This window comes from Microtus oregoni, unplaced genomic scaffold (assembly GCF_018167655.1).
Source record: "Microtus oregoni isolate MIOR12 unplaced genomic scaffold, Mior012 000026F_ref0000081, whole genome shotgun sequence".
NCBI classification, from domain to species: domain Eukaryota; kingdom Metazoa; phylum Chordata; class Mammalia; order Rodentia; family Cricetidae; genus Microtus; species Microtus oregoni.
In genome coordinates this window covers 2,864,560-2,880,163 of record NW_024543085.1, presented here as the reverse complement: position 1 = coordinate 2,880,163, position 15,604 = coordinate 2,864,560, and the positions used below count along the sequence as shown (strand labels likewise).

The 15,604-nt window shown below is 42.0% G+C and overlaps 1 protein-coding gene across 7 annotated transcripts in view; it reads right to left on the bottom strand.

Annotated features, from left to right (window-relative positions):
* Positions 1 to 15,604, bottom strand: part of Ppp1r9a (protein phosphatase 1 regulatory subunit 9A) — a 286,389-nt gene that overhangs the window by 247,988 nt on the left and 22,797 nt on the right. The window lies entirely within an intron of this gene.

Below are 15,604 nucleotides of genomic sequence, written 5' to 3'. Positions count from 1 at the left end.
ACCTCAACCTCTAGGAATCTCAGAATGAGACTGTGACTGAGAGCTGTCTCCTCCTGTTTTATAATTCTCTCTAGGGCAGGGATTAAAGGTGTGCACCACTGGAATTCAAGGCTTGCACTGCCTGGTTTCTGTGGCAATTAACGTGGCTACTGGGATTAAAGGTACCACTGCCTGGTCTGTAAGGCTGACCAGTGCGACTGTTCTACTTTCTGATCTTCAGGCGAGTTTTATTTATTAAAATATAAATGAAATGCCACTACACTGATTTATTTTGTTTAAATCACTTTTCTCCATCATTCATCTCTGTGTGTAACTGCCTCGTTACTTCTCAGTTTGAAAAAAATAAATGGGGGAAGGGGTGATGTTTCATAGCAACATCAAAGCAAGTCTAACGCCAGTCCCTTTTTAAGGGGGTGAAAAGCAGGCTGTGTATGCCTGTGGTCCAGGCACACAGGAGGCTGAGGGAGGATGACTGCCAGTTTGAGGCCAGCGTAGACGACACAAGGAGACCCATGACACGCTGCCAGTATGTGGTACATCAGCCCTCACATTTTACAGCTTTTTCTGCTTTACTTTTGCATTGTTCCTGTTTAGAGTCCATTTCTTCTAGGAAGGAGAGGAGCTGGGCAAGGTCTATTTTGCCAGAGCTCACACTGTAAAATTTCTAGTTTCCTGACTTTGATATGGGATTCCCCTCTGTACTCTGTGAATATGTTTTATTACCATTGGTTAATAAAGAAGCTGCCTATGGCAGAAAGAGCAAGACAGGGAAAACTAAACTGAATGCAGGGAGAAAGAAGGCAGAGTCAGGGAGACATCATGTAGCTTCCAAAGGAGAAAGATGCCAGAACCTTACCGGTAGGCCACAGTCTTGTGGTAATAAACAGATTAATAGAAATAGGTTAATTCAAGATGTAAGAGCTAGCTAGAAATATGCCTGAGCCATCAGCCAAACAGTGTTGTAATTAATATAGTTTCTGTGTGATTATTCAGATCTGGGCATCTGAGAAACAAAGTACAGTTTCTTTTTACATAATTTAATTTTTAAATTTTCAACCCATAAAATATCTTTCCTAAGGTTAAAAAAAATCAGATTGCCTCCCATTTTGAACGTTCTTTCATCTAAAATCAATATTGTTATGATTATCAATATTATGTTATTGCTTTATCTCATATGATGGTGTTTAAGAAAATCAGGTTTGAAGAGAAAAGATAAAGTAAATGAAGACATTTCAAGGAATTCTGAGGGGCTTCTGAGTGACTCTGTCATGGCTGGAGGCCAACAGCCCTAGTTCACTTCACTTGAAAGCTTGATTATCACAGCATCATCTTCAGTTCACAGAACAAATGAAAAAGGAGTATCTGAAGTCAGCGGGGAGGAGTTGGAAGGGAGAGGATCACATATGGATTCGACAGGCTAAGCTCACAGCATTTCAGCTGCACTTACGGGAAAGGTGGTGTGCACACTGTACTAATCTTCCTGAGATGGAGGCAAGGAGTAGTGGTCTAGCATTGTGGAGACTCCTGTTGTTCATATGTGAAACGTGAAACCTCAATAGTTGAATCCCATAGGTATTTCAAGAGGATTAATTGAGTTACTGCCTATAAGTTACTTGGGATAGGGCATGATATACTGGGAGAATTCAACTAAGAATGGCCATCATGTTTATGGGTCAAGCTTTTTTCTTACAAATACTGCTAAACCATGGCTGTTGTCTTTTCTTGTCATGGGCTAGTATGTCAGAGGCACCATATCAGGCACTGGTGGTGAAGAAGGACAAACAAAACTGCAGAGATAAAACCTGTCAGTCATTGGAGCAGATCAAGGTGAGGGAAGAAAGAGCATCTTTGTTGTCTACAGTAAAGGCTGGATGAGCTAGCCTTGCCCATGGTGCATCTTATAATCCCTTGGGTGTGAACATATAATATTTGCCTAATTCATGTCCCCATAATTGATTAAATAGTATGCTTAATAATAATTAATGTTGTAACTATCAACCTGACTACATTTGAGAGATGTCTCAAAAAACTATTAAATGCATGTCTGCGTGTGTCTGTGAGGGTGTTCTTAAGGCAGCAAGCACAGCCTGGCTTGAAAGTGAGCTTCACCATCCAACAGGCTGGGGCTGAGCTAACTGGGAGCAGAATAAGGAAAGTCACATGACTCAGGCTCAAAACTAGCATGGTTGTGGTGGTGCTGGAGACTGAACCCTGTGGAGCCTCTGATCAGATACAGCAACTTAATAAATTTAACTTATAATTATGTAAACAATCTATTGGTTTTGTTTCTCTGAAGAGCCCTGCGTCATCTGCTTAACAATATAAATAATTCAGACACTCGGCCTGCTCCATTGACTAAAGTGCTTTACAGTTCACTGGAATGTTGAGCAATAGTTATTTGCAATATCTTGTTTCTGCCAAAAAAGTTATTTACTAGAATGCTTGGAGCACACAGAAGGAAGGAAAATTCAAAGGGGTAACTTTAATATTTATATTTAAAAGAAAACTCTAAACAAGGCTCCTTGACACACTTCTATAATCCTAGCACTCCGGAGGCGGAAGCAAGGAAATTGCTACAGAATTGAGGCCTGTCTGGGCTATGCAGTGAGTTCCCAACCAATGTGGGCCACAGAATGAAACTATCTCAAAACCAAAGACAACAAAAAGAAACGAATTTGCACGTGGATGGTCTCACACTGTTCTAGATATTGCCATGATAATGTATCTCTCAATATAGATACTCTTAATATGGACAATGCTTTTCCATTTCAAAAGTGTCCATATATGCACAGTTAATTCCCAAAACAAACTGTAAAAAGCATCACAGTCCTTTCCCAGCTAAAGCAGCCCAGGCTGCGAACAGATGCAATAAGTCACACAATTAGGAAGTTCCAGAGTCTAGTGCCAACCCTGGGCCTTTAATCTCCCGAGGCTTCACGGAGAATCATCCTCATTCGAGATTAGTGACTCCGTGGCTTAGCAGTTCTGTACAAGTAAACAAATAATGATATATTTGTTTACAAAATATTTATTTATTCCTGTTTAGAAAAAATTAGCCATTAAATACGTCCTTTAAAACACAGAGGTGAGGGCCAGAGTGGTGGCTCAGTGAGTGAAGTTGTTGGCTCAGCCTAAGGGCCCTAAAATTGACATGGTAGAAGAGGACTGACTTCCCCAAGAAGTCACACTTCACACAAGACCTTCACACATGTCACGGTGTGCATATACATACAGACATACATACACACACAAAACACCCGATTCTATGTTGTTCATTTCTGCTTTGGAAGGTGCTTGCAGTTGGCTGACCTGAAGAAATTCACAGCATAGACTGCAAATGGGTTTAATCAAGAAAAATGAGAATCTGAACCATTTCTGATATTCTATCTCATATAATCTAAGTGAGTTTGAAAGAAAACCCATAAAAGAAACCATTCAAGTAACCTACATAAAGGAAGACAACAGAGAAAAACCAAGAAACTATAAGTTCATCAATAGCTGTGCAAACCAGAGATACACTCTCATAATGACAATGGCACTACCACGGTCAGCATGTATTCTCCTAAACAGACATCTATGAAGTTCCAAATATATTTGACTGGGCAACAAATTGAGGAACTATATCTATAACCTCTGCAATGCATGTCAATTACTATAAACTTCTCCTATACCAAAGTATCTTAAAGTATAGAAAAATGACAGTGGGGACCAGAAATTCAGCTTAATATTAGAAGATAAGATTTTCAGTACCAAAAGGAAAAAGAGAGGAAGAGATAGAGAATGAACAGTGGCAACCCCATTTCCCTCGAGGATCAAGGACAAAACGCCGCAGGGATCTGGGGAAGGGTACTAACACTTTTCCTAAAATACGTTCTACTTTAGGCACCTCACCCTCAAGACTCCTGCAATCCAACAAACACAGTGTCTCGACACATACTACCATGTCTGTTTACAGCTGAAGCCTGGACTCTCCTGCTGGGCCAATGGCTGCAGCTGTCTCAGAAATGATGCTTTCCAACACTGCCTTTCAATTCTGCATTTTTTTTAACTCGATCACAATGCTGATTATATAAAAGTTCTCATCTCTGATTTCTAATTAGAAGAATTATCTCAAGAGACTTGTAAAACATTCTTTCTGTAAGAAACTCCACCTGAGTAAATGGGTCACAGGAAGCTTCTGAAATTGAAGCTACATGGAGAAGAGGAGTTAGCCTCCATGTTGGTGGCAGTAGACATCAGGAGAGCTGCACTACAGTCCACATGAAATGGGAAAACATATTATGCAATGTTAAGGAAGTCTATAGAAGATAAATCAGACATGCTAGCACATCCGCAGTCTCAACACTGGGAGGCAGAAGCAAGGGTTCAAAAGTTCAAAGTCACTGTCAGTTGCATAGGGATGAAGGTAGTCTCGGCTACATGAACATCATCTTGATAGAGAGACACAGAGACAGAAAGACAGAGAAAGAAAGAGTGAGGAAAAGGAAAAGACACAAAGTCTAACACTTTGAAATAGAGGATATGGATACTAATTTTCAGGTTTTAAGATGAAATAATTTATATTTGACTATCATGTACTTGGTTCTGGGATGCAGCAATACTATCTATATCCTTCCGCAATGGTTCCATCCATCCTAGAGGGATGCCCAAGGAGCCTTGCTTGCTTAGAAAAGTAATACAAGACCCAGTTCTTAGGCAGGATGGGGTTCCAGTCAGGACCTGGAGAGATCTAAACCCTAGTGCTTACAGATGTACATCAATATGATGTGGGACACCTCTCTGTATGCTGTGAGTGTGTTTTATTACTATTGGCTAATAAATAAGATGCTTTGGCCTATGGCAGGGCAGAATATAGCTAGGCAGAAAATCCAAACAGATACAGGGAGAGAGAAGGCAGAGTCGCGGAGCTACCAGCAGCCACTGGAGGAGTAAGAGGCCAGAGCATTACCTATGATAAGCCACGGGGCACATGGCAATATACAGATTATTAAAAATGAGTTAATTTAAATGTAAGAGCTAGCTAGTAATAAGCCTGAGCCATTGGCCAAACTTTTATATTATGCCTCAGAGCAGCTATTTAGGAAATGGCAGGCAGGAGAAAAACTTGCAGTTACACAAATGTATCAGGATACAGAAAACAAAGCAAAAAGGGGGGGGGACATAATACCGAATAAAAAAAGATAAACTAACATTTATATTAAGAGACTGTTTAAAATGTCCCATAGGCATGCATGATGTGACTTTACATGGACAGTAACGATTTTAATATTAACTGAAAAAAGCAAGAAGCATAAATACAAAAGAAATTGCAATGTGTTTTTATTTCATACATGTAACACTTCCCAAATAGGTCTAAGAACAGGAGAAACCACTTACCAAAAGCCAAAGAAGCAATTAATAAGCAAGGGCAGGTGATTTATTAAATAAACCAGATTTTTCGCCGGGCGGTGGTGGCGCACGCCTTTAATCCCAGCACTTGGGAGGCAGAGACAGGCGGATCTCTGTGAGTTCGAGACCAGCCTGGTCTACAAGAGCTAGTTCCAGGACAGGCTCCAAAACCACAGAGAAACCCTGTCTCGAAAAACCAAAAAAATAAAATAAAATAAAATAAAATAAACCAGATTTTTCAAATGGTATTTTACTATTTGGAAATATTTTCCACAAGTAGTTTAAAATTCTTATTTGAACTGTTACATTACCTTTTAATACACGTACACACACACACACACACACACACACACACACATTCTCTGTATACTTCATGGAAGAGTCTATTAACATCCTTGCAGTGCAAATTATTTCAGACAACTTTGCTGAGGTTTCTCTGTTTATAATTCTGCACCAACAGAACCATCCCACTTAGACCCACTTGGAAAAGATGTGAGAAGGATGCTGTATTTTGAAGAGACGAGGGTACAGGGTGAGAACCGCAGGCCTACTCCCCGGCTGTCCCGGCCCACCTGAGCCTGACCACCATAAAGCACTCTAGAGAAAGGTGGATCGTAAACAAGAAATATTTAGAGATGGAGCTGAGAAAAACCAACTTCAGAGGAGTAAACTAACAGAGTATTTGCATCTCACCAGACCTGCATAGCTACTGATCACCAGCAGGAGCTCAGGGGCAGGAAGGGGAACATCAACTATTCCAAGCCCAGTGTGTTCTCTGGTAGCCAAACAGCAGCACCTAAACCTAGTTATTGGGGAAATTGCTTTAATTTACACTTGATTACTCAAACGGGCTCTCTCCGGATGGTGAAATTGCTGTTCAAAGAATCTTTCCCAAATGTGAACATTCCCTGAAATACTTATTTCATTTTTACCAATATTTAAACAAAATAGAATATTTCAATAGTACAGTTATCCTGGGATGGGCAACACAATGTTAAAACTGATCCCAGCTGATTCAGGATGCCCCAAAAAATAAAATTAAAAAATTAAAATCTAGGCTTTGATTTCTGAAAAGAGCCTGGAAAACTGGTCTGTGTGCCAATATCACCTAGCTCTCTTCAAAGCTGAAGCTGCTTCACCTTAGCTGTACTTTTCACTCTTCTTAGCCCAAACCGCTACCTACAGAGAAGAAAAAATCGCTGCAGCACAGGGCAGCACCCCAGCCTGCCTCTGAGCCAGGAGAGATGCAGACAAAACTCTGAAATGGGTCCCCAGGAAGAATCCCCCTCACTCTCTCCTAAAACCTACACAACTTACTTTCCGGGGTCACTCCCAAAGTCACAGCAAGCCACAGAATGGAGCAAGGGAGGAGGTTCAGAAGGTAGCCTCCTGGTCTATAGGGATAGTCCTGTGATTCTCTGAAAAAAGAGTGTTAGGTAAATACTCCCTTTAAGTAAATACTGAATATAAAAGCTTTAGGAGGTTTTCATTTCAGTGTAAACTGCACTAGGCCCCAACAAACCAGACAAAGAATGAAAATGGAGTTACCAGTGCTAACAATCCAAATTTCAGAACCAAAGTAAGTACTCAGACCTGAGAAACCAGGAGAGTGGTAACAGGCAGATTTCACAAACAGGCCGCCTTCTGCAGCATGGTAACGAGTTCCTATACCTCAGGCTTTGCACAAAGCAGAGGACAATGACACTGGCCATAAGCTACATCTCTGTGTGGGTCGCACCGGGAGCCGGGCTTCAGACGACCCGCTGGTCTTTGTCTATTTCTGCTCTGTGAGTCTCTTTCTCTTGTCGGAACTAACAGCACTGTACGGGATGAAACGTTGGCAGATTTGGAAATGGCAAAATAAAGCCAATCCTAGCACTCGAGAGGCAGAGGCAGGCAGATCTACGTGGGTTTGGTTTACAGGTGAGTTTCAGGACAGCCAGGGCTACACAACGCCCTGAAACCCTGTCTCAGAATACAAAAACAAGAAAAAACATAAAATGTCTTAGTATTTATTATTTTTTTTGTCAAATATAGTTTCCCAAACGTATTCAACAAAGAACTAAGTTTCAGAGCTAAGGACCAATATCACATGCACAATATACATGATCAAGGATCCAAAATCTGTAAGTCCTAAAGTTGAATTATATTGAATGTTTAGTATATAAATATTCTGTCAGAAAGATTGCTTATCAAAAACATTACGCCGAGGCTGGAAAAATGCCCAGTGGTTAAGAGCACTTGCTACTCTTCCAAAGGACCAAGCTTTGCTTCCAGAATCCACATTAGGCAGCTGACAACCTGTAACTCCAGGGCAGCTAACACCCTCTGGTCTCCTTGGGCACAGAAATTCACCCAGTCACACACGAACAAATAAATTCAACAATGAATATACATTTAAATAATTATATCCATTATTCCAGAAACATGAATACTAAGAGGGTAACCTGGGGCTGATGACCAGGTATGACCCACCGTGGCCAGAAAGAGCCTACTCTAGCCAGCCAGCCTGTCTTCACACGGGCAGAGGCGTGCAAGCACCTACACCATTTTCTCTCACACAATGATAATGTAGATTTTGGAAAATTATTTTTAAAAAGCAACCTAGAAAGCTGGAGAAAGAGCTTTAAAAATCATAGATTATAGACTACACACGTTCACAATTCCATAAATTGCTGATTATGGCTATTTTGACATATGTTCTTAACTCCACTGAACCTGTTTAAATTCAAAGGCTAAATCTTTTTTACAAAAGAAAAAAGGAGGTTGTTAAAACATTCTTTTCTATAAACCAGAGAGAACTACCTGGATGCTAAAATCCAGGCTAGATTTCAGTAGTAGCTGAGATGCTCTCAAATCCACGCACCGTCAGGGATCCTGAAAAATGTCCGTGGAGGAGATCCAGAAGGCCTTGGCGCTCTCAGCCAGGATCTGACTTCTCATCGCTAAGAGTGTGCCGCCCTGACTCAGTTCTGCCTCTGAGCAGCCGGCGAGCCTGATCCAAGGAAACACATTACTTACTGACTCTGGTCCACTGCTCTCCTCTGGGCACAGAACACAGACCCAGCAAAAAGCCAAACTGTTGTCCAACAGAATTCTCCATTCAAATGATTCATGGGCCGTCGCTTAGCTTCCTTGCATTTTATAGAGCTAACAATCTGCTTCTAGTCTTTCATGTAAAATATCGGATAGAAATTCTCAGAGGCTAACATAGTGAACATTCTCAAGAAAAGTTAAATGTACTTCATTTATATACCTTTGTACCCAAATGGATTGTTACCTCATGGCAGTCAAACAAAACTTAAAGTTAAATCTTAAAAACCTAAAAAAATAAAAAAATAAAAAAAATAAAATAAAACTTAAAAGTTAAAAGCATTAAAAATACTTTTTGCCAGGGTAGGGTGTCACACCCCTGGAGACAGTAAGAAGAAAATGGCAAATCTGAGGCTAGCCCAGGATATAGCCTGCTCTTTCCAGAGGCAGCCTGGGCGCAGGCAGAGGCAGCCTGAATGGGCCATGTACAGGCCCCCACAGTGCTGAAGGCCTTGGTGCTAGGCCTTCTGATGCCGAGGGATAAGTAGCTGGAGTAGGGGCCAAGGGAATGAGCATCGAGCTTTAAACAGTCCACCAAGGCAAATTTTAGCTCTTTTTATCTTTATCATTAAATACGATCATCCCCGTGCAAGGAATTGTCCAGCAAAAAGGAAAAAGGCCCGTCTCTTCTGGGGTAAGGACCACAGAACACAGCCGTCTTCCTCTTTCTCGCCACACTGGAGCCGTGTCTCCTCGATCTGAGAAAGGAGGAGAATGCCTCCCACTTCCCTTCTATTCTCATCTCCGCCTGTCTACCTAAACACACTCATGACTTAAACACTTTGATGCCTTCATGCTTCACTGGTGTTTCTGCAAATAGTTCAGAATATTTTAACTTCCTGCGGTCGCATTTCTGACTTCTCGGAAGAGAAGGCTCAGCTGAACCCTAAACTATCACAGATAGCGAGCTACAGTAAGTTTAACTGAGCTGAGCTCCTTTTAAATTTGCACATTTCAAGTAGAATCATGGCAAACTACATGTTTTCTAGTTTACTAATCTATCAGTCTTTACACACTAACATTCTCCTGCATGATGCAGAACACATATAACACATACAAAGGGTATGTGTGTAGATATATATATATATCATATATATATATACTTATATATAAGTACATACCAGTGTATACAACAACAAAAATATCAGTGACTGTCCCTGTGTTTATTTTTAGACAAAGTTAATTTTTTACTGGGTTTCCACCCCAGTCCCATCTAAAGCCCCACTGTGATGGTTTCTCTGTTCTGTGACCACCCTCTTCGCTAGTCACCAAGGAGAACAAACTAGAGTAGATGGACAAAAGCCCTATACCCTCTCGTGGTAAAGAAGTCATGTGGCCCCGACAGTGTCCAATCTCTTTGTAAATAAATAGCAGCATACAAGAACTAACAAGATGGCATAGTAGGGAGGCACCTGCCACCAAGCCAGACCACTTGAGTTCAGTCCCCGGAGCCAACAAGCTGGAAGGAGAGAACTGTCTCCCACAGTTGTTCCCTGACCTCCACACACACACACCCCAATGAGCGCAAACAGGAAGTGGAATGAAGCTATCCACCCTCAGATATGGACTTTCTTTGCAAGGTGCCATGTCCTAAAGCTCTGTAACCACCTCCAATGGTTACCTCGCGACAAGTGTTCAGAAACACGAGCCTGTGAAGCTAGCCTGCATTTAAACCCTCACAGGTGAGATTCTTGCAACTCTCGGCTGCTGACCCCGTCCGTTTCGAGCAATCACTATAACAGCACTAGTCTCTTTCCTATTGGTCCAATGTCATACAAAGAAGTCTGGTTCCTGGGAACATGTTACATACTAAAATTAGTCATGAAAGTGAAAGGAGACGGCCCACAGCATGTTCTCGGCACAAGAGTCACGCATATGCTCTGTTTGAAGAATCTACTGCAGGAGTTGGAGCGCAGCTTCCTCAAATGCTCTTCCTCTCTGAGCCCTGCTGTGTTTGCAGGGACAGTGTGTGGGAGTGGCTCCTGTCGAGACTCACCCAAGCTGGCCAGTGCACGTGGTGGAGTGTCCACTCACCTGGCTTTGTCATCCTCTTCACTTGAGGCATGTGTCAGGTTAGGTATCAGCAAAAATAAAGGTAAATTCAATTTTGTGTGTTACGTTTCTTAATCGAGCCTTTCCACCACAGGGTCAGAAGTAGGTCACAGTGTCTTAATTTGAAAAGGTGGGGGTATCATCATTGCTCTCAAACAGATTGGCACTTAACAGATAACAGGGTATTTGGTGTCATTTGGTTACACTGTTCTTTATGTGTCAAAAAGATTGAATTGATATCAATTCCATATCTGGATTCTTTAAAATGAAAGCTGGCTTATGTGGTCTTTATATCTAGAAGCATATTCTAGATTTATAATTTTTAGCTTTTATCATAGAATTCTTAACATACTACGTAACATTATTATTATTATCAGACTTATCATATTATCGTCACTATGATTATTTTTTAAACAGGTTCTTGTTAGCCCAGGCTGACTTTGACCTTGTTACGTGTAAAGCTGATGAAGGCATTCACCTCCTCATTTTCCTCCATTATTCTGATTTTAGGCACGGGCGGCCACAGCACCTTTGTCAGACTTCCTAATTTGTATTTTAAACTTTTATCTGTTTCTTTGATTCTTTGAAACAGTCCTGCCTAGCCTGGTGATGACGATGCTGTCCAGGCTGAGCCACACAGCGTACGGCAGTCCTTCTGAATGCCCGAATGCTACAGTGTGGGACTTGGCATACGCCAACATGCTCGGCTTCACCTCACTTTGGTGAGTGATATGTTAAGATATTAATTCTTTGTAAATTTAACAAAGTTCAGGACGCTAATTCTTAAAGTTAAATATGTGCCTAACGTAAGATTGAGAGAATCTGTAGACCCTGCACTTGAACTTGACTTTCCAGGTCGGCAAGAGAAAGGCGACGGTAGCAGTACTGCACATCAGGACCTTGCTTAGGGATCTACTACCCACCAATGATAACTAGTTATAGCTGGCAGCAGTACTCCACATCAGGACCTTGCTTAGGGATCTACTACCCACCAATGATAACTAGTTATAGCTGGCAGCAGTACTGCACATCAGGACTTTGCTTAGGGATCTACTACCCACCAATGATAACTAGTTATAGCTGGTTTGTATATATGTTGTCTTTTAAAACTGCCTTATCTTGTGTGTGTGTGCGCGCGCGCATGTGTGTGCATGTGTGTGTGTGCATGTGTGTGTGCATGTGTGTGTGTGCATGTGTGTGTGCATGTGTGTGTGCATGTGTGTGCGTGTGTGTGTGTGTGCATGTGTGTGTGCATGTGTGTGTGTGCATGTGTGTGTGCATGTGTGTGTGCATGTGTGTGTGCATGTGTGTGTGCATGTGTGTGTGTGCATGTGTGTGTGCATGTGTGTGTGCATGTGTGTGTGTATGTGTGTGTGTGCATGTGTGTGTGCATGTGTGTGTGCATGTGTGTGCATGTGTGTGTGTGTGTGCGTGTGTGTGTGTGTGTGTACGCGTGTCTGCAGATGAGATTTGATCCTCAGTTTCTTGTTCCTGCTGCCATGCCTTCCCCACCATTGTGGATAGCCAGCACAAAGAAACTTTTCTCAAGTTGCTTCTGGTCATGGTACTTATCACAGCCACAGAAAGTAACTAATACAGCATCTGAGACTCACTAAACATGCAGAACAATATGGATCTAAACATTTACTGGCAATCAGACTTCTCAGTGTGAGTTGAGACTTATAAAGTTGGATGTGATAGTACATACACGCCATCCACACATCAGGAGCCAAACAGGAAGGTGCCATGTTTAAGCTGCACCTTGGAGCTTTGCCTGAGTACAGACAAAAACTTGGAGGAGAAATTATATTGGCTTACTGCTTGTGAAAACTAATATTCCCATGCCCGTTATAGTTCTAGTGTTATAGAGGGGAGGGCGAATGCTGCTGGGGGTGCGGGGCCTCGGGATCTGTAAATGAAGGAAAGAAAAACTTATGGTTAACAATGAATCCACACACTTCCTCAGTGTGTCCACACCAAGGCTCTGTGTGACAGAGGCAAGCGTGACATGGCTCTCCCAGCCTGTCAATAACCCCGGGCGCTGCCCAGAGTTCCTATTTTAAGTCCCCATTACAATAGTCCAGTAGTACTACCCTGCTTTTCCAGAAAGATGAGAAAGTTGTCAGGATGCCTACACCTGCCTTCCCATTCCACATGAGAAGGATTTTCTCTCTGTCTGGTCCATCCGCTCTTTCCAGTCCCTGCCTCTAGTGAACCACAGCATGGCTGTTAAGCCTTTGTAGTTCTTGAAACTCTTTCTAAACTCTTGCCCACCTGTCTTTGAGGGCCACTTCTCAAGTCACCATCCTTAACCTTCATCACTTAGAAGGATCTGGATAACTGGTAAGTGCTGACCAGCAAACTTCAGGCCCTGGGTTCAACTTCCAGATCCGCATAAGAGCCATGATTAAAAGCCACTTTTATACAAAATAGCACTTTTCACCATCTTTTTAACCCAGTTTGCCTTATAGTAGTCTAGACCCCAATTATTAGAAACATTCAGAATGCATCCTGTTCACTTGGACAACTGCATGCCCACCCAGCCCACAGCTGCCCGTACAGTCCATCTTCTGTACAGCCCATTCAGAATGCTCTATCAGTGTTTTCTCTAAGCCTCGTCAGCCCCGCCCACATTCAAAACTCCCTGAGTAAATGACAAATTCTCAGAGAAGTATGAGAAATTGCTTAGTCCAGAACAAAGGTGTCTTTCTGGTCTACCTTGCCCTGCAGCACATGAGCAAAAAAAAAAAAAAAAAAAAAAAAAAAAAACCCAGCCTCCAGATTTCCAAAAGACAACATCTTCTCTCCTCTTTGTGCTCTTCTGTTGTCTCTTTAGCTCCTAGAACCGACGGAACCTTTAAGACAGAGCTTCCCCTCCTCCCAGAGGCTTTCTCTAGCTTCTCTTGGAAGCTGGTGCCCTTGCTCTGCACTCCCAGGAAGCTGAGCCCACCTCCATCAAAGTGCCACTCCCAGTGCATTCGAACTTGGCTCAGGTACCTACCTCTCCCTCAGAGATTTAGCTTCTTGCAAGAGCATGTGCTGGAGGGGTACTGGCACAGTGCAGACCCTAGACAAGACAGTGGCCTGTCAGATGAAACAATATGAAATAAGAACACATCAGGTAATTGAAAGGAGGGCTAGGGTTAGAAGAACATAGAAGATTGTGTCTACGCTGAATATAACACTGACTTTTAAATTGTTTATTATTATACATTCATGTAGCCCAGGCTCTAGCAGAATAATCTTAAAACTCTTGATGCCTCTGTCACCGAAGTAGCAAAACTGCAAGCATTCACCAACATGCCCATCTCAAGAATGCTGCAAAAATACAACTCCAAAAACGTACATTATCCCAAATAAATAAAGTAACTATATATTCAAAACCAAACATACAGAAGCCCTTGGGGTGCTATTAAAAGTCAATTCTACCTAAAGAAAATTTGTATTTAAATAAATTTGCATAAATAAGCAAAGCCATTTCATATTTCATCTTAATAAAAACTGGTATCTGCCAGATAATATAATTCATAAACAGATACACACAAGCAAAACAAGAAAGGAAGGAAGGATTTCAAGGTCTGTTTTTCTCACATAGCTTATTACTATTTACAAACATCAAGAAAAGCTGGGCATGAAGTCCCAGCTCAGTATCTGTAAGCAGGAAGCTCAGGAGTTCAAGGCCAAGTTTGGCTACTTGAGAGACAGTCTCAAGAAAGAAACACAGGGGAGAGAGAAATGTAGGAAGAGACTTGATGAAAGACGCCTGTTCTAGATAGACAGCCTCACACTCAGCAAGCGTTTGAGAATGGGACGCCCAGCCACCAGGGTTTACAGCAAAGCTCTAGAGTCGAAACCACACGCTTCTAAGATCAGTACTATGGGAGTGAAGGCAGAGACAGAACCCAAGAGTGAACCGCCTCTCCAATCACCAAAAACAAAAGAAACATCACTGCAGGAAGCATCATAATTTGGTAGCCTTTGGGAGACAGTGCTTTTATTTTGTTTTCCTGGGACAGTGTCTCACTGTCTCAAGCCCAGGATGCCGTCTATCTGCTGATGCTCCTGCATCCACTGCCCGATTTCAATTACAGTCCTTGATTAGATTTCAATTATTTTCATTGTAAGAATATAAATATATTCACACAATTAAGTTATCAAAGTTCTGGCATGTTAGTGGGGGTTCTAAATACCTTTAAACTCTCTGAGGTAGCCTCAGTTTTCGGATTCTCTCACAACTAATTACAAGCTTGAGTGATCACTCAGAGCAGAAATAAAGTTAAGGCAAAAAGAATATCCCCCTTCTTCCTCCACTGCCATATCATACACAACTAAACATTAATGGCTATTCCCTTTACTCATAAACTGTCTTTACCTTACAGGGCAATAGACTGAGATTTCCCACATGAAAGATAACACACAAGTTTAGTCAACTAGGGCCATGGCTAGAAGAGATTGCAGTCTGTAACGGAATCACTCAGCCTTCGTCCTCAGCAGCTAACTTGAAAGATGTTGCCTATAAATAAATCATACAACCAGTATACATGACAAATGCTATTAGAACCATTCCACCTTGGGCCCTCCAGTCGGGGAGGGAACTAAGACGGAGTGTGTGCCTACTATCATAGTTTTGGAGACATACTACAAAACAGTCCGGCCCTAAGAGCATAAAGGAACTTAAGAAAACCACAGAACAAGGCACCATGGCAGCACCTGTTGTGCCAGCATGAAGAAGGGCAGATGGGAGAATCATGCAAGCCCAGGAATTGGAGACTAGCCTCAGTAGTACAGTGAGACTCAAGAATGGAGCACGGGGACTCACGAGTCACCAGGATCTGGTGCTAACATACGATCTTGCACTAGGACACATGGGGAAATTTCTTTCTTTGGCCAGTTTTACCAAAAATAAATGGAACCAATTCCCTCATTAAGACACATGGAAAAGACATGGTTCTTCCTGGAACAGCTTCAGAGAACATATCACACAACAGACTGACGGCTAACTCCATGGTTGAAGCCTAAATGCTTGGTAATGGCCGATGCATTTTATTTTACTTACTTAGATTTTTGAGGT